The sequence below is a fragment of the Juglans regia genome, chromosome 15, assembly GCF_001411555.2.
Source record: "Juglans regia cultivar Chandler chromosome 15, Walnut 2.0, whole genome shotgun sequence".
Lineage (NCBI taxonomy): Eukaryota > Viridiplantae > Streptophyta > Magnoliopsida > Fagales > Juglandaceae > Juglans > Juglans regia.
Window position 1 is genome coordinate 16,171,630 of NC_049915.1, and position 20,745 is coordinate 16,192,374.

At 37.7% G+C, this 20,745-nt stretch overlaps 1 pseudogene; it reads right to left on the reverse strand.

Moving 5' to 3' along the window:
* Nucleotides 1-1,768: 1,768 nt before the first annotated feature.
* Nucleotides 1,769-20,356, reverse strand: LOC108997773 (annotated as a pseudogene).
* Nucleotides 20,357-20,745: the final 389 nt, after the last annotated feature.

Sequence of the window (20,745 nt, forward strand, 5' to 3'; positions counted from 1 at the left end):
CTTCTCGTTAAAAATATTATAGATAAGGTGTTCTAGGTATGACTTTTATATCTTCTTTATATCACTTTCTTACTAAACATGATGTCATTACTATTGACTCTTTAGAGTAGAAAGTAAAGTTTGAGTTTGCTTCAACCTTTGATATTGATAATGATAAACGTTTGACTACTTTTATCTCTACTAAGACTAAACATTTAAATTTCCTAAAGTAGTAAATCAAATATAAAAAAAAAATTACTAAATAATTATGTCATAAATTGTTACAGTAAAAAATCGATGGTTTTGATAAAAAACTTGATGATATGTGTTCTTATCTTCCTAACGTTTTGTGGCATAGGAAGAAATATATTGTTAATTTGTCTTATGTTAAAGATTTTTCTGAAAAGAATATTCCTACTAAAGCCAAACCTATTCAAATAAATAGTGAGATTTTAGAATTTTTCAAAAATAAAATCCATGACTTGCTCGCTAAAATGATTATTAGGCATAGTAAGTCACCATGATCTTATACTGCTTTTTGTGTTTAGAAAAATGTTGAGATTGAGAGAGGGACTCATCGCCTAGTTATTAATTACAATCCTCTAAACAAGGTACTAGAATGGATTAGGTATCTCATTCCCAATAAGAATGACTTGAACCACAAACTTAGTGACGCTTCGATTTTTTCTAAATTTGATATGAAATCTGGTTTCTAACAAATCCAGATTAGTGAGAATGATAGGTACAAAACCAATTTTACCACTCCTTTTGGACATTATAAATGGAATGTTATGCCCTTTGGTCTTAAGAATGCTCCTAGTGAATTCTAGAATATCATGAATGATATTTTCAATTCATTTTGTCATTTTACCATTACTTATATTGATGATGTTCTTATCTACTCCAAATCTATTGATGAACATTGAAAACATTTGTATTTGTTTCTGGATTTCATCAAAAGAAATGATCTTGTTGTCTTTGCTAAGAAAATTAAAGTGTTTTCTTTTATTTTTTCTGGTTTTGTGTGTTTTTCGCGAAATACCGATATGTTGTTCTCTAGAGCCCAACCACCACCACGCGCCTAACCGCAAGATTCCCAAGGTACCGATCCTTCAGACGGGTGAAGAATCTCGTCAAAGGGAGCAACACGCGCGACATTTTTGGGACCAGGGCTATCGGCTTCTTCAGACTCGACAGTTCGTTGTACTTCCAGGGTGGTGCTACCACAATACTTGTGTTTACTTTTTGATTTCCTCTAAGGTTGAAAAAGCGGATCTACATCTTTCCAAACTGTATTTCACTATTTTGCCATGTATCATTTACGTTTTCTATTATTTCCTTTGTTTTAGGTTAATAATAAAAAAGAAATAGTGGACATTTTGCGCATAGAGTGAAAGTCTTCTCCTCCTCTGGAATGTGGGGTTTGAAATCTCTACTTTAGGTAGAGTGTGGTCTCTCAGACGGTTTGTCTGTAGAGATTTCTAGAAGTTAAGACCATACAAGTCACAAAAGAACTTGTGTACTGGTTGGACCTCAACCGTGAGTAGTTGGCTTGTAATCTGGATTTTTTTATGTATTTATCAGTCACAACTGTAACTTCACTTTCATGAATAAATGTAGTCTATTTCCCATAAAAAAAATCGAGATTCATTTCCTAGGTTATAATACTCATGAAAGACAAATTTGTCCAATCAATAGACCCATCCAATTTTCTTATAATTTTTCCTAATGTCGTCATTAATAAAACCTAGTTACAAAGATTTCTTGGCTCATTAAATTATGTTGCTGAGTTCTACAAAATCTCAGGAAACACTGTTATTAGAGTCATTATGCCATATGTCTCTTAGCATTATCTATAATAAAATTAGTTGTGATAAGATAAACATATTCTTTTGTAGTTCCGTTATCATGCCTTATCGTGTACATTCAAGATCTACCTTATATGTAACATCTATATATTCCTATGTACTTCACAACAAAGAAAGCAAGAATTTTCTGCACAAGTTTCAATATTTGTCATGGTATCAAAGAGCCAATCCTTACTATAGATGGTTCCGTTATTATGCCTTAGTGCCAAGAACAAAACTTGTTTCATTGATGGTTCTCTCCCTTGTCCCTCTCAACGGACTGATCCTTTGTTTGAGCTCTGGTCTCGCTATAACAACATGGTTCTCTCTTGGATCTTAAACTCTGTCTCGAAAGACCTTGCTGCGAGCATCATTTTCATTGACACAACCACTACTATGTGGAATGATCTCAAGCAACGCTTTTCTCAAAGCAATGCTCCTCATATATTTCAACTCCAAAAGGCTATCTCTTCCTGATCTCAAAATCAAACATCTGTCAGCCACTACTTCACTCAACTCAAAGGTTCTTGGGACGAGCTTAATAATTTTTGACCTATACCACACTGCGCTTGTGGTGCCTCCAAAACACTCCTAGCTTATCGACAGGAGGAGCAGATCCTGTATTTTCTAAATGGGCTCAATTAGTCTTTTTCTTTTGTTCGTGGACAGATTCTCTTGATGGATCCTCTTCCACCTATCAATAAAGTTTTCTCCCTTGTTCTGCAAGAAGAACGTCAACATGAAGTTGCCTCCCTCAATGCTCCTATTGTGGAACTTGCTGCTCTACTTAGCCACAACAATCAACCTACTACTTGCTCTTGAGTCTAAAAGAGGTGCTTCATATTCAACCTCTAAACGCGAGCGCCCTTTTTGCAATCATTGTTGTATTCATGGCCACACGACTGATTGTTGTTACAAGCTTCATGGCTATCCTCCTGGACATCGATTGTTGATTAACCATCTTCAGTTAATCAAGTTTTAGGTACTGATGTTACTACTGCCACACTTCAACTTCCTTTCACCAAGGAGCAATGTGAACAACTTCTTGGTCTTCTCAATACCTCCTATCCACAACCTATGGTCAATCACGTTGTTGCAGGTAGTTCACAACCTTCTTCTTCTCAGCCTTCCACCAATCTCTCAAGTATTTTCTATTCTTTTTCTACGTTTTGTTCCCCTCGTCGTTAGGTACTTGACACAGGAGCTACTGACCATATGGTCACCTCAATCTCCTCTCTCACCACAATCACTTCTTCCATATCTAACCTAATCCATCTTCCCAATGGCACCTCGGTCACTGCCTCTCACATTGGCACTATATCTCTTTCATCGTCTCTACATCTTACTGATGTTTTATGTGTTCCATCATTTACATTTAATTTAATGTAAGCCAGTAAACTCATTTCTACTAACTCTTGTTGTCTCATATTTCTCTCTGATTTTTGTTTAATCTAGGACCAGCTGTCATGGAGGACGATTGGTTTGGCTAAGCGGCATCATGACCTTTATCATTTGCTACCACCCTCTTCATCTCGCACATACTCTGCTTCTGTTTCTACTTCTTCAACAACTTTATGGCATAGACATTTAGGCCACCTTTCTTTTTCTCGTTTATCATCTTCGAATAATGATGTATTCAATATTTCTATTTCAAAACATGAGCATTGTAATGTTTGCCCCTTAGCAAAACGTCTTTCTTTTCCTATCAACAAAATTTATTCTACTTTCTCCTTTGAACTATTGCATTGTAACATATGGGGACCAATGCCCCTTGCTTCTCACAATGGTTCCAAATATTTTTTAACCATAGTGGATGACTTCACACGTTGTACATAGGTTTATCTCATGAGTCACAAATCACATACTCGTTCTCTATTATCTTCTTTCATTAAACTCATTGAAACCCAATTCTCTTCCAAAGTTAAAATTACTCTTAGTGACAATGGCTTGGAATTTGATATGCAATCTTTCTTTGCTAACAATGGTATCATTCACCAATTTAGTTGCATTGCTACACCATAACAAAATGGTGTAGTCCTCTACTCTCTGGTCGTTCACCCTATGAAGTTCTTTTTAACTCTAAGCCAAGCTACTCTCATCTTCGAGTCTTCGGTTGCCTCTATTATGCATCTACCATTGCTCATAACAGGTCCAAGTTTGACCCACATGCCCGAGCTTGTGTCTTCCTTGGATACCCATTTCCTACTAAGGGTTACAAGGTTCTTAATTTACAGACCAGACAAACATTTATATCAAGAGATGTCATTTTTCACTAATGTACCTTTCCCTTTGCAGCTGTAGTTTCTACTACAAGTCCACCAGAACACAAGAGTCCACTTGTCTTGCCAAATTCAATTGTTTCCATTGATATGCCTACCCCTCTGCCTTCTTTGTCTATCTCACTTCCCACTAACGAATCCATCTCATGTCATTCCACTTGTGCTCATCATCCACCAGGGTATCTACAAGACTACCATTGTAAATTGGCCATGCCGTCACGCCAAACCAACTCTTCTAGCCAGTAAGGTTCTACAAAGTCAGGTACTTATTCTCTTTCTTCCTTCATATCATATGATCACTTATCTCCCTCTTATTGCAACTTTTCCATTGCACTTTCCTGTTACACTGAACCAAAGACTTTCCATGAGGCTGTGAAATACCAACACTGGCGAGATGTCATGGCTGCAGAGGCAAAATCAATACTTGTCACAATAATCTGATGTCAATTGCAATCTTCAGCTTTTTTCATCCCCACTGGGACATGGATATTCCCCTAATCATTATTGCAGACAACAATTAAAAGAGTAACCATTAAATGCAAATAAGTAACAAGTAATGCTACATACAAGTCTAAGGTGTCCATGCTTCGCCCAAACCTTTTGTAAAAAAGTAGACCCTACCAAAAAATTGATCTTTTACACTTTCTCATAGTGGGGTCCACTTTTTTAAAAAGGGTCTGCGCGAGGTTTGTATACTTGGGACTTGTACAAAGCATTACTCATAAGTAATATTGTGAAATCTTCGGAACAAATAATAGAGCCATAGCTTGAATCTAAAAGAAATATGACATCAAGAAAGAGAGCATACCTTATCATTCCAAGTGTAACACACTACCGTTCTGTAAATCACCTTCCAAGTTCCAGCCTCTAGAAGAATAAAAACTAATAAGCTCCAACACTAGCAGACGAGAGAAGACACCCAAAAAAAACAATGCATATTACCTCTTTGATGCTACTTTCCTCAGTTCTTCTATATGATTCTCAATGCTAGTACATGCAATTTGAATTTCAATATTTTTCTGACAAAGCTCCTTCCATTGTATAGACAAAGCATTAAGCTTAAATGCACTATTTTGCTGGTAAATCAAAGAAGGAACCTAATTATCAGATCAAAATGCAGCAAAATATTGAAATATAAGGTGGGAGAGAACGGAAAAAAGTTAAATCACCTGATGATATTTCCTTTCACGATTCACCGTTTCAATCTTCACATTTTGATCCTGAGCTAATTTTTGCATTCTGGAAAACAACGAAGCAAGTGAAAAATAATACTACAAGCAAGACAGACCATGAAAGAACATCAATTAATGGTGGTCATATTCATCTAACATAAAGCTTTAAACTAGTCCATGTGACGCCTCAAAATTCAATTGCTCCATGTGCTTTTTAAGAATGACCACATTCCCGTTAAAACTTGGTGAAACGATCTGATAGTGAATCGACCTTTCTTGGAGGGGCTCCAATTCATCTTATCTATGGTACCCTCAATCATACTTATGGAATGCAATGCCGCATAGAACTTTGTAATAGTCTCCGACTTGCGATCTTGGGCTGCCCTAATGAAATATACATTCCATTGAGGGGGGAGCCACTAGAAAAGACCAAGAAATTAGCTATCTCTGCATCCTTCGCTCGTGCGAGCTCAACAGTGGCAGGGAAGGTGTCTTGGAGGCTTTGTTCACCACACCATTTGTCATACCAAAATCTGACACGAGAACCGTTGCCCACCACAATATGTGCATGTCTCCGGAAGATCTCCCAACCTTTTCCAATGTATTTCCAAAAAACCCACCCCATATGGACCGCGTATCTTATCAAGCACCATCCTCCCTAAGCTGTGAATCTATAACGGACTTCCATAGCCCCCCCCCCCATGTTGGTACTGCCACAATCATTTCTCCAATAGAGCTTGGTTGAACTTTATATAGAAATAAATGAAAAAAAAAAGAGGCAAAAAACTTTATATAAAAAAATGAAAAAAATTCAAAATCTCAAAAAATATAAAACTTAAAAGTCAGAAAATAAACTTTAAAAATTAAAAAATACTTTTAAAAAAACCATCGATTAGGAAGGGGAGGGACTCCCCTCCAGATGTCGCCCAACAAGTGGTGGCCACATTTGGGCCCCCCGATCTGGGCTGCCAGGGGGTGGCTCCCAGAACTGCACAACATAGCGGCCTGATCTGGGCCGTCACAAGAGCCTGGAGTGGCCCTGCGGCTGCAAACCACCTTCATACCTTCCTTCCCTGGTATTTTCTTTAATTCAGTAGTTTGCGATTTTTTAAAAAATAAATAAAATTTTATTTTCGGAGGTTTTTGTTGTCATTTTTTTTTTAAATTTCGAGTTCAATTATTTTTAATCATGTTTTTTAAGTTTTAAACTATTTTTTAGCATGTCAACATAATTAATGGTTTACTAATTGATTTTTAACGGAGGGATCAATTTGACCTTTCTTAAAACCACAAAGAATAAAAAGTTCAATTAAAAAGCACACAAAGTAAATTGATTTTGAGGCAAACCACAGGGATTAACAATGTATTTAACCCTAAAGTTTAACTGCTAATATGAAAAAATAAATATTATAAGTTTAACTTGTTGGTTGAAATATGGCAATGTTACCTATAGCATTCACATGCATTAAGAAAGGGACTGAATTGACGCATTGCCAAGTATAAGTTTATGCATGTCACAAATGACAGATTTACAGCATGTAGTATAATACTTCAGGGGCATCATCAAGATTGACGCATACTATTAGCTAAAGGTGCAAAACTTGAGAAGAAGTGGGGGGCTTCATGATTGACCTCAATTCCCCATAATGCTTAGGTTATATATCACACACCTGAGAACATTAGAAAAATGCATCAAGGTGTTCATGATATGAATCAAAGGCTCACGTAGGTGTAAGTGTCTAATTCTAAGCTCAGCTGAAGCATCCAGTTCACTAGAAGAGCTATATGTCCGATGAAGTAAGGACCTACCACGCCATTGTCCTAACCAAAATGCCAGGGTGAGTGTCAAGAACATTTAAAAACATTCCAGTTGCACAGTACAGAATGTTAATATCAGTGGATTTTGCTTTACTCATTTTAAAAAAAAAACGCCAGTTAGAATTCAAAGTGTTGGAGTTATGGGATTATAGGAGAACGAGAGGAAAAACTTAACAAGTTAACATGATCAACGAAACACAAGTAACTGAAGCAGGAGAATCAATCTGAATAATGAGTGCAAATGATTAATGCACTGGAAATGGAATCTTGCAAACAAACCTTAATAAAAGTGCTTCCAACCGTTGGATGAACTGCTTCCAGAGATCTGGACCATATTTTACCATCAGGTCCAAATTTTCCAGACTGCAAAGAAACCATTATATTCCTTATAAGTACAGGGAATGTATATTTTGTACTCAAGCAGACAAAACAAATCAAACGCATACAACTGTTTGATGATCAGGATCTTGCTGCATGTTATAGTTGTAGTAAAGAAATTAATGTACATAGACTCTGGTAGGTTGGTAAGACAAAAAGGATCGTTGAATGGAGAATATCGCAGAAGAGTCACAAGGAACCAAGTAATATTAATTACTTAGATAACAAGGAAAAGCCTATTCAAACTATTTTAGCTCGGGGTAATCACAAGCAAATTCGATAACAATCTCCACAGAAGGATGGCTCAGCCACTTCAGGCAGAGGATGCTGAGCATTTGTTGAGGGCAAAGCATAATGTACCGATATACTGTAATAATTTTTTTTTTGAAGTATATACTATAATAACATTATACATATTAGTTATCGTCACGGAGTAATTTTACAGCTTATGTATTGAGAAATTCTTTATCTCACTGAAGCACAAATTACACCCAGGCAAAAGCCGGGGACAGATTGAAACAAGTACATGCTACAATATGTGTTTGCACTTCCTTGGCCACATCAACATCACACAATAACAGGAAAAAAACAATTATTCTCCTCCCAACAGCAATCAAAGTTCCACTAGAGTTGAATCTAAAATTTTCAAGAATTATGATCATTACCACAATATAACCACGCCACCTGATCATTTGGTACTGTAGCAAGCATTGAGCTCTCTGAAGTGTCTGCTTCCAAGCTGTTTAATCATTCCTTTTATTCATTGGCGGTGGTTCTAAATTATACCGTGACCTGTCGAGAGGCATTGGTGGCTTTCCAGCTCTCACACGCTCATACTCCCTAGCAATCATTGGGTGATTCTGAAATTCAAAAGTCCACAATAAGACATGCTACTTCACATTCCTCACATCACAATTTGTTCTTAAATTGGCCATTTAGATTAATCTATAATGCTGCTAGAAACAAAAATGGGTAGAATAACACATCAAACCATTAAAAAAATCAGGAAAGAAATAACAAAAGCTAAAATTCAAGCAAGAAACAATAACATGTTAAGTGCAAGGCTTGCTTTGGAAGAAACAGCACTTCTGTCTCTTTAGTACATCATCACGACTACATGTGTGTGCTACGACTTCTACAAATCATAAAAAATGGCCAGGAGATTTCCTATAATTGAAAAATAAATAAAAACATGTCCAAATTAGCCTTTCCTTCTCTTATCCTCTATATAGCTCATCCTTGGTCCTTAAACTATTGAGTACAAGCATTACATCTGAGTCCATAACTAACTGTTTACCAGAAGAGGTCGTTCCCCTCTGATCCCAGCTGAGCTCCCCAAGTCCTCCCTCTCCTGCCGCCAGTCAGGAATAGTGAGGCGAATCCTGTATGTGTGCTAAGTGCTTCCCTTTCTATTAGCTAGGTATTTGGCCATGGAGGTCTTTCCCTAACCACCGATCTGAGTACTGAAACGATTGTGTAAGAGACTCAGTGCTTCTTTCTCTATGCTATCATTTATACACATTCATTGGTGTATTTCCTTTGTAGGACTGCTCCCTGGTATTAACCGCTCTTTTTCTACAACCTCTTTTGGAAGAGAATCTTGTTTAATCTAATAGGTTGTACGTACCCCAAAATTAAAGAATGAAAACCCATAACGGTAAGTTCGTTCACTTAAGAAACAAATGAAAAATAAAAAGGAAAGCCAAATCTCCAATTTTATGTTTTTATCATATATGGCCTTGTAAACGAAGATCTCCTCCAAAGAAATCCTTGCATGGCAGAATATTCACATTAAGGATATAAACAGTCGTTTCCACAATTTTCTCAAAAGGAAAACAGGTTTAACCTACACGAACACTCTAATGAACTTCTCCAGTTTTCTAAAACTCACAATTTTAACATGAAAGCCAAGATTTCTCTCTTCACTTTCTTCAACAGCCAAAGAAGGATTTTTTTTGTCTTTTATAGTCACATTACAAACAGAAAAAACCCTGAGTTTAACTTAATATCAGGATATTGTTACAGTATGTTAGTAACTAGAACAAGAAAAGAAGAAAGAAACACTTCTGATATTCGAGGGATCAAAACCTCCAAGAAAATGAATTCTGTATAATACTTCCGATCCCTTTCTCATAGCCTTCCGTAGGTTTTTATACAAGAACTCATGTGAAAATGAGTCAGTTATTTCTGTTACAGCAAGGGTAATTTTGTAATTTCCTATTTGTAAGTAAGGCTAAAACAGACAATTCAACTATAAATGAACAAGTGCACAACAAATTATTCTAACTATACGATGCCGTATTTACTTCTGCTTCCTAAATCGATTATTCTTAACACTGTAATACATTTCTCTTCATAACATGCCAACCTTCCACTCTCAATCTCCTGCACTAAACCATCCTAACAATTCCCTCCCCTTCAAAAGACCTTGCCCACAAGGTCAGGATACTGGAATCTAAGCTGCTCCACTGGTACCCATGAAGAATCTTCTTGAGGTGCTCCTCTCCACTTCACAAGCAACTCAATGAAAGGCTGGTTGTTAACTGGTGTCATTCTTCTTTCCAGGATACATTCTGGCTCCACTCTCGCATGCCCATGAACATCAGCAAAAGGAATCGAAGGAGACACATTCCCATTAGGACCCACATGCTTCTTAAGTCTAGAAACATGAAAAACTGGATGTACCACAGCATCTGAAGGCAATTCCAGTTTATAAGCAACTTCACCAATTTTTTCCAAAACTTTAAATGGCCCACAAAATCTAGGAGCCAACTTAGGATAAGGAATGGCTGCAACACTTTTCTGTTTGTACTTCTGTAACTTCAAATAGACCATATCTCCTACCACAAATTGTCTATCAATATGCTTGTTATCATAATATTGTTTCATTCTTGACTGAGCTGCCAATAAATTTTTTTTAAGAATTCCCAAAATCTCTTCCCTTGATCTGAGTTCAGAATCCACAGCATGGTTCTGTGTTGTACCAGCCACATACTGCAACAAGGAAGGAGGTGGTCTGCCATACAAAGCTTCAAAAGGAGTTATTCCTGTGGAAGAATGTATAGAAGTATTGTACCAATATTCTGCCCAAGGCAGCCAATGAACCCACTGTTTTGGCCTCTTAAACACAAAACACCTCAAGTACTGTTATACTGCCTTGTTTACTATCTCAATTTGACCATCGGATTGAGGATGGTAAGCTAAGGTAAAGTTCAACTTCATGCCATGCAACTTAAAAATTTGGTTAATGAATAACTGAGCAACCGTAGCAGCTGTATAGGGGTGAGATAAGGGCAAGAAATGAGGATACTTAGTAAACCTATCCACCACTACAAAGATTACAGAAAAACCCTTTGATAGTGGCAAGGCCTCAATGAAATCCATGGAGATATCACTCCATGAAGAAGTTGGTATTAGCAAGGGTTGTAATAAACCTGTTGGTAGCACGTTTTCTGTTTTGCACTTCTGACATATAGAACATTCTCTAACAAGTTTCTTCACATCCTTCCTCATACCAGACCATATGAAATCTGTTTTAAGCCTTTGCAAGGACTTTTGATAGCCTGAATGACCTCCCACAGCACTATTGTGAACAAAATGGAGAATCTGATTTTTAAGTGGAGAACAAGCAGACAAAAATAACATCGTCTTCTTAAACAGCAAGCCATTCTTCACTTCAAATGCAGAAGTGGATAAGGAACCCTTTTTTAGCTTCTCACAGATGTAAGATATTTCCTTGTCCAGCAAATAAGAAGATTTCAATTCCTCTAACCAAATGGGATCAAGTACTGTTATAGCAGCCAAAGAAAACTCTGATTCAGAGCTCTCTTCTCTTCTAGACAAAGCATCAGCAATTACATTATCCTTCCCCTTCTTATATTCAATCCTGAAGTCATAACCAAGAAGCTTGCTAATCCATTAATGTTGTGAAAGAGTTCCAATTTTCTGCTCAAGCAAGAACTTCAAACTTTTCTGGTCTGTTTTAATGACAAAGTTGCCCCCAAGCAAATAAGGCCTCCATTTTTGAACTGCCAAGACCAATGCCAAAAGTTCTTTCTCATAGGTAGACAAATCTAATGCCTTACCCTTCAAAGCTTGACTCAAATAAGCCAAGGGTTTCCCATCTTGCATTAAGACAGCACCCACTCCCTTACCACATGCATCACATTCAATTAAAAACTCTTTAGAAAAATTAGGCATGGCTAACACAGGAGGATTAGTCATAGCCAATTTCAAAGCTTCAAATGCCTTAGAAGCCTCGGGTCCCCATACAAAAGAATCCTTCCTTAACAACTGAGTGAGTGGGGCAGCTTCAATTATTAGTGGATTATATTTATTTGAATTAATTCCTATGTTATCTATGTATTTTCTGGTATAGATATATTTGGACAGCTGTATAGGATTTATATGATTTGTAATTTGAATATTTAGATTATGTAGATAAGTATGGGAAACAAATCTTATCCAATATTTGAATCCCTATAGGATAGGAAGTCAGTTTTCGAATGGCTAATTGGATGTAATCTATTTTGACTATTTAATGAATGAGATGGGAGAGGATGAATTATTCAGTCAAAGAGAAATCTGTTATGGTATCAAGAGCAGGTTCATAATTTTTTTCTACGAATTTTTTTCCTTTCTCGGGGGATTTCTTTGTGGGTTATCCATTCTCGGCGCTGGCTGAGTTCGTGTTTGGTCTTCCGTGTGCTTCTCGGTGCCTTCCTTGTTTGTTCTTGACCTCCCGCGTGACTATCGGCATTGTCTGAGTTGAAGGTTGGGGTTTCTTGTGACTTTCAACAACCTCGTAGTGTTCCTTGTGCATTATCGGCGCTGTCTGCGTCGATCTTTGGCTTCTGTTTCGGGAAAAAAAAAAAAAAAACAATTTTCTCTGTTTCGGTGATTATCGGCACTCTGTTTCAGAGTGTACTGTGGATTTCTGAGGTCATCGGCACCTTCTGTGACTGTTTTCTGGGCTGCGATACGTTGTACTGTGTGAGGGTGCTCACTTCTCAGACTATCGACGTTTTCTGCAGCAGTTTGGTCCTTGGTGAGGATTGTTACATCTAGGGTTTCTTGTCTATCATGTCTTCTGAAATTAGAGATTCCCTTCTGGTTCGATTCAATGGTAAGAATTATGCTGCATGGTCTTTTCAGTTTCAAATTTTGGTGAAAGGAAAGGAACTTTGGGGTCATATTGATGGGAGTAGTGTGGCACCAGAAGACAAAGTTCAGCGGGCTTCTTGGGAAAGCAAGGATGCCCGAGTCATGTCTTGGATTCTAGGATCTGTTGATCCTCACATTATCTTGAATTTACGCTCATTCAAGAATGCTCGTGATATGTGGAATCATCTCAAGCGGCTGTACACTCAGAATAATGCAGCAAGGAGATTTCACCTTGAACTAGAGATGTCGAATTTCTCTCAAGGAGCTCTCTCTGTGGAGGAGTTTTATTCTGGTTTTTGCAACTTGTGGGCTGAGTATACAGATATTGTATACACTTCAATTCCAGCAACAAGTTTGGCCGATATTCAAGCTGTTCATGAAGCAAGTATGCGGGCACAGTTTCTTATGAAACTAAGGCCGGAATTTGAATTTATTCGTGCTAATCTGATGAACCGAGATCCGGTGCCTCCACTTGATATGTGTTTGGGAGAGATATTTCGAGAGGAGCAAAGATTGATGACTCAAACAGCCATGGAACAAACTACTTCAGCTCCTGTGGCATATGCAGCTCAAGGAAAAATCAAAGGGAGGGATTTCAGCACTACTCAATGCTATAGTTGCAAAGGTTATGGGCATCTTGCTGCAAATTGTTCTAAGAAAACTTGCAACTATTGCAAGAAGCAAGGACATATTATCAAGGATTGCCCAATACGTCCGCCACGTCGCCAAGCAACTGCCTATTCAGCTGCTGCTGAGGCTACTAGTGCTGCCAGTTCTACCTTGGTCCCTTCCTCTCATGTTCCAGCTTCCACTTCTCAAAATTCCATTCCTATTACACCAGAAATGGTCCAACAAATGATAATCTCAGCTCTTTCAGCTTTTGGTATTTCAGGTAAAACCAAATCTGCCTCTAAACCTTGGTATTTTGATTCCGGTGCCACCAATCATATGACAAGTACCTCTAACTCTCTTGTTAATGTCTCACGGTATTCTGGTCCTCTTCAAATTCACACGGCAGATGGTAGTTCCCTACCTATCACTGCCGTAGGTGACATTTCTCCTTCCTTAAATAATGTTTTGGTGTCTCCTTCATTAAATACCAATCTGATTTCTATTGGACAATTAGTTGACAGAAATTGTAGAGTGTCATTCACTTCTTCTGGTTGTCTTGTACAGGATCAGGTGACAGGGAAGATGATCGCGAGGGGTCCTAAAGAGGGTCGGCTGTTTCCTTTATGTTTAGATTCCAAATCTGTTGAGTCAAAGTCTTTATCTTCGTTTTCTTGTAATGTTGGTATTTTGAGTGTGAAGGATTGGCATAGGCGGTTGGGCCATCCCAATTCTCACATACTTCATAAGTTGTCATCTTCTGGTTTAATAGGAAATAAAGATCTCTATTCTCTTGCTCAATTAAATTTTGATTGTGATACATGCAAGTTAGCTAAGAGTAAAGTTTTGCCTTTTCCTTCAAAAGGATCTCATGCCACTCGTGCCTTTGATGTTATTCATAGTGATGTGTGGGGTATTGCCCCGATAGAATCTCATGATCGTTATAAATATTTTGTGACGTTTATTGATGATTATACTCGTTTTACATGGATTTACTTTCTTCGCACTAAGAATGAAGTATTTTCGGTATTCAAGCGTTTCTTGGCTTATCTTGCTAATCAATTCTCTACCTCTATTAAGGTTCTTCGCTCTGATTCAGGAGGAGAATATATATCTACTGAGTTTCAAATATTTCTTCAAGATCAAGGAATTATTTCTCAACGTTCTTGTCCATATACTCCACAACAAAATGGAGTAGCTGAAAGAAAGAATCGTCATCTTCTTGATATGGTCCGGGCTCTCCTAATTGATTCGGGTGTGCCCTCTCGTTTTTGGTGTGAAACTTTGTCTACTGCTGTATATTTAATTAATAGATTACCTACTCTAGTATTAGACAATGTTTCTCCTTATTCTTTGCTATTTGGGCACTCTCCAGACTATTCTCAGTTGCACTCTTTTGGTTGTGTTTGTTTTGTGCATCTTCCATCTCACGAAAGACACAAACTTTCTGCTCAATCAGTCAAATGTGCTTTTTTAGGGTATAATTCTTTTCAGAAGGGTTTTGTTTGTTATGATCCTCAAGCTAAACGCATTAGAGTTTCTCGCAATGTGGTGTTCTTTGACAAACAACAATTTTTTCATACTCATATAGACCCTATTCCTCCTAGTTTCTGTGTGTTGCCAAATTTCTCAGATAAAGATACAACTTCTACACTAGCTTCCGCTCGGTTTAAACCTGGTTGTGTTTACACCAGGCGCAAACCATCTCATCCAGAAGATCTGACCGCTCTTTTTGCCCCTCCTGAGCATCCGCCCGTGCCTCCTGATCAATCACTTGACACATCTTATGATCCACCACCACGCCGGCATACTTCTAGAGTCTCCAAACCCCCGAATCGGTATGGTTTTTCATCTCATTCTTCTATGTCAGCTACACTTTCTTCTATTGCTATTCCCTCCTCTTATAAGCAGGCTATGGAACATGAGTGTTGGAGGGATGCCATGCAAGTAGAAATGGATGCACTAGCGGTCAATGACACTTGGGATATTGTGTCTTGCCCTTCTTCTGTGACACCTATTGGTAGTAAGTGGGTGTATTCTGTGAAGCTTAGATCAGATGGGTCCCTTGAGAGATATAAAGCTCGTTTGGTAGCTTTGGGAAATAGACAAGAATATGGGATTGATTATGACGAGACGTTTGCTCCTGTTGCTAAGATGACGACTGTTTGTCTCCTTCTTGCTATTTCCGCTTCTCAGTCTTGGAAATTGCATCAGATGGATGTGAAGAATGCTTTTCTTCATGGTGATTTAAAAGAGACAATTTACATGAAATTTCCTTCTGGTATGCCCCTTTCCTCAGCTAATGATGTTTGTAAGCTGAAAAGGTCATTGTATGGTCTAAAACAAGCTCCCAGAGCTTGGTTTGAGAAGTTTCGCAATACCTTACTTGAGTTTCAATTCACTCAGAGTGCGTATGATGCTTCTTTGTTCCTTCATAAGAGTGATTTTGGCTTTGTTTTTCTGTTGGTCTATGTGGATGATATCATTATTACTGGATCCGATATTGAATTTATTCAAAAGGTTCAGATGCATCTTCATAGGGTCTTTCATATGAAAGATTTGGGACTATTGACTTATTTCTTGGGGCTGGAAGTTCACAATCAGCCACATGGGTTATTTATTAATCAACATAAATACACCCAGGACCTTGTTCAGTTGGCTGGGTTGGGGGAGACTACTTCAGTTGATACTCCTATGGAAGTCAATGTGAAGTATCGGAAGGATGAGGGTGATTTACTTTCTGATCCTACATTATATAGAAAGCTTGTTGGAAGTCTAATCTATCTCACTATCACACGTTCGGATATCTCATATGCGGTCCATATTGTCAGTAAATTTATGGACACTCCTAGGCACTTGCATTTAGTGGCTGTTCGTCGTATTATTAGATACTTGATTGGGACCCCTAATCGTGGGTTATTTTTTCCTGCTGGCACTTCTCTACAACTTATGGTTTATAGTGATGCCGATTGGGCTGGTTGCCCAGATTCTAGGCGTTCTACAACTGGGTGGTGTATTTTTCTTGGAGATTCACTCATCTCCTGGAAATGCAAAAAGCAAGAGTGTGTTTCTAAATCCTCTACTGAAGCTGAATATAGAGCTATGTCAGCAGCATGCTCTGAGGTGATGTGGTTGCGGGGCATTCTTCAAGAGATTGGTTTTTCACAAGATCGGCCAACTCCTCTTCATGGTGACAACACTAGTGCCATTCAAATTGCTGCCAATCCAGTATTTCATGAGCGTACCAAACATATTGAAGTCGATTGTCACTATATTCGTCAAGCCTATGAGGCTATGTCGATTATTCTTCCTCATATCTCTACGGATCTTCAAGTAGCTGATATATTCACGAAAGCGATGACAAGACAGCGGCATCAATTCCTAGTTAGCAAATTGATGCTAGTAGATACACCGGCATCAATTTGAGGGGGGATATTAGTGGATTATATTTATTTGAATTAATTCCTATGTTATCTATGTATTTTCTGGTATAGATATATTTGGACAGCTGTATAGGATTTATATGATTTGTAATTTGAATATTTAGATTATGTAGATAAGTATGGGAAACAAATCTTATCCAATATTTGAATCCCTATAGGATAGGAAGTCAGTTTTTGAATGGCTAATTGGATGTAATCTATTTTGACTATTTAATGAATGAGATGGGAGAGGATGAATTATTCAGTCAAAGAGAAATCTGTTATCAATACCATATCCCTTCACAAACTTTCTGTAGTAACTAGTTAGTCCAAGAAAACCCCTCAAGGACTTAATGTTTTTGGGTAATGGCCATTCAATCATAGCTTTAATCTTAGAGGGATCTGCTTTAACCCCCTCTGCAGAGACCAAATGGCCCAAATAATCAATCTCCTTACAACCAAAATGGCACTTACTTCTCTTAGCAAACAATGTGTTTTTTGCTAAGGTTTGCAACACCAAAAACAAGTGTTGTAAATGATCATTCTCAGTTTTGCCATAGACAAGAATGTCATCAAAGAAAACTATAACAAATTTTCGAAGGTAAGGCTAAAATACCTCATTCATGAGTCCTTGAAAAGTTGCTAGAGCATTGGTTAAGCCAAAAGGCATAACCAAAAACTCATAATGCCCTTGGTGTGTTCTGAAAGCTGTCTTCTCTATGTCTTCTTCCCTCACTCTAATCTGATGGTAACCTGATCTGAGGTCCAATTTTGAAAAAATTGTAGCCCCAAACAGTTCATCGAGGAGTTCATCTATCACAGGGATGGGAAACTTGTCTTTAACAGTTTCTTTGTTGAGAGCCCTATAGTCCATGCACATACGCCATGTTCCATCTGACTTCCTCACCAAAAGTACAGGAGAAGAAAAAGGAGACTAGTTGTTTCGAATCACCCCAGCAGTCAAAAGTTCATGCACTATTTTCTCAATTTCAAACTTTTGATAAAAGGGATATCTGTATGGTCTTACAGATATAGGTTGAGTTTCTTTTTTCAAATTAATATGATGGTCCTTACTCCTTTTAGGAGGCAACCCTTTAGGTTCCTCAAAGACTCCAGGAAACTTCAACAACACCTCTTCAATTTTAGGATCCACAACCTGCAGCTTCTTATCAAAATCTTGGGAACAATTTGTAAAAAAATTCCCTTCCTCTCAACTGCAGATAGTTGACAAAATTGGACTTCCTCCACCAACTCAGGGTTATTAGGGCTTAAACCCTTCAACATCACAGGTTTTTTATCAACCTCAAAAGTCATAGTGAGATTATTAAATTCCCACAAAATAGACCCCAAAGTAATTAACCACTGCATTCCCACAACTACATCACAGCCACCCAATGGAAGAAAAAAATCACTAAAAAATTCAGTGCCTTGCATTTGAAACTGAACCTTTTGTAACAACCCTTCACTTCTTACCCTCTCCCCATTTGCCACTCGAACATCTATCTACTCCTTCATATCAACATTCATCTCAACTTTCTTGGTTACCATTGGATCAAGAAAATTATGAGTGTTGCCAGTATCTACCAAGATAATGACAGGGCACCCTTTGACTTTTCCCTTGATCCTCATGGTTCTTGGACTTAAAGAACCAAATATGGCACTTAAGGAAATCTCAGGCATCTCACACTCCAACTTAAACTCCTCAGAATTACTAATATCCACCAGCTCCTCATGGACACTTTCACTAACTTCAGAACATAGATCCATACCTTCCATCAAGTAAATTCTAGCCTTTTTACATTTATGAGATGGATTCTATTTCTCCTCACAAAAATAGCATAAGCCCTTATCTCTTCTTGCCTTCATTTCTGCTGGAGAAACCTTTTGAAAAGGCAAAGAGCTTCTGAAATTTCCTCCCTTATTCCCAGCATAAGGTTCCTTCTTAAAAGTAGAACTTGTTATCACATTTTTCCCTAGAGGATTAGAGGCATTACTCCCTACAGAATGTGACATATAAGAGGAGTATTGTCCAATTACATTTTTAAAGTTCCCTCGAGAACTATTAATGTACTCTTCTTGAATTTTAGCCAACCCAAAAGCAGAATTTAAATCTTGTGGATGCAGCATTCTAATTGGCAGCCTTATTTCATCCCTCAGCCCACTTAAGAAACAACTCAATTTATAACGTTTAGACAACCCTTTCAATCGATTAGAAATTCCCTTAAATTGGGACTTGTATGCTGCAACAGAAGCAGTTTGTCTAAGTCTAATAATAGTTTCCATAGGATCATCATAGGAAAAATTACCAAATCTCAGTTGTAAGGCTGCTACAAATGCTTCCCAAGTACTGAAATTCCCAGTTTCCTCCGCATGTTGGAACCAAATTAAGGCACTGCCCTCCATATAGAAAGAAGATATTAAAACCTTTTGACCATCAGGCATGGGATGCAAGGCAAAGTAATGATTAGCCTTGTAAATCCATCCTGTTGGATTCTCACCATTGAACCTTGGAAAGTCAATCTTGATACTTCTAAAAGGAATTACAGAATTTTCTTCCTCATGTCTGTTACTTCCATTACCATTTCCATTTCTTGAACCCACTCTTCCTCCCTTAACAGACTCCAACAACAAATCCATCTTGGTGCTTAATTCTTCCAAAGCACCTTGATGGTCTTCAACTCTTCTTTGCTGGTCCTCGACCATCTGCTGCTGCTGCTCTTGTGATTGCCTTAAGCCCAAAATCAGCTTTTCCAAATCTTTGTATCTTGTGCCTTCTGCCATCTCGTACCCAGTAACTTGCAGGCCAATATCTCCAAGAATCGACTGCTCTGATGCCACTTTGTTACAGTATGTTAGTAACTAGAACAAGAAAAGAAGAAAGAAATACTTCTGATCATTCGAGGGATCAGAACCTCCAAGAAAATGAATTTTGTATAATACTTCCGATCCCTTTCTCATAGCCTTCCGTAGGTTTTTATACAAGAACTCATGTGAAAATGAGTCAGTTATTTCTGTTACAGCAAGGGTAATATTGTAACTTCCTATTTGTAAGTAAGGCTAAAACAGACAATTCAACTATTAATGAACACGTGCACAACAAATGAATCTAACTATACGATGCCGTATTTACTTCTGCTTCCTAACTCGATTATTCTTAACACTGTAATACATTTCACTTCGTAACATGCCAACCTTCCACTCTCAATCTCCTGCACTGAACCATCCTAACAGATATCTCCCAGAATTTAAATTTATTTATTCTTTCTTCCACATCCTAAATTCCTCAGCTAACAAAGACTAAAAAAAGAAGGGAAAAGCCCAAGTATCAAAGAAGCCGAGAGTAACCTCGAAATTGAAATTAGGCAGAGGAGGCAGGTCCTTGAGAAAGTCGGCGGGCTTCTTGGAGCTCCAAAGCATCTCTTCCTCAACCAAACGGTCCACCTCTTCCTTGACTCTAGGGTTGGCGTAGTCATCGTCGATGTAGGGCAAGGCGTCGATGACTTCGGCGCTGGATAATCCACGCCATATGGGGCCCGATGACTGCGGCGGAGCTTCAAGCATTAGGATATCCCCGTTTCCGTTGTGATTCGCCATTGTTGCAGGCCTGAAACTCTCCAAATTCCAACCTAAATAGGCTAACTTACGGAGTGATGCAGTGTAGACTGTAGACCAGAGCACTTCTTTTTCAGTGCTGCTACACTCACCGTTGTCACTTATCGCTGTCATCTACCGTTAGTTATAAGTTTTTATTTTATTTTTTTATTTTTTTATATCTGTATTTTTTTAAAAAATAAAAATATTTATAATATTATTAAAAATATTTTTTTAATCACTAAATAAATAAATTAAAAAACAATTAAAAAAATAAAACGATAAAATTGAGCGATAAAATAAAGAGAAAAGAATAGTATTATTCCTTCTTTTTTTATTCTTTTGAGTTTTGAGCAATTTTCTTTTCATTGTCAAAAGACTCAAAATTATAACTTTCTTTTATTTTTTTTGCTAAATAAAGTTTGTCTTATATTCTCTATAAAAAAAATATCTAATATCTAATATTAAATTTTTTTTACAATTTTGA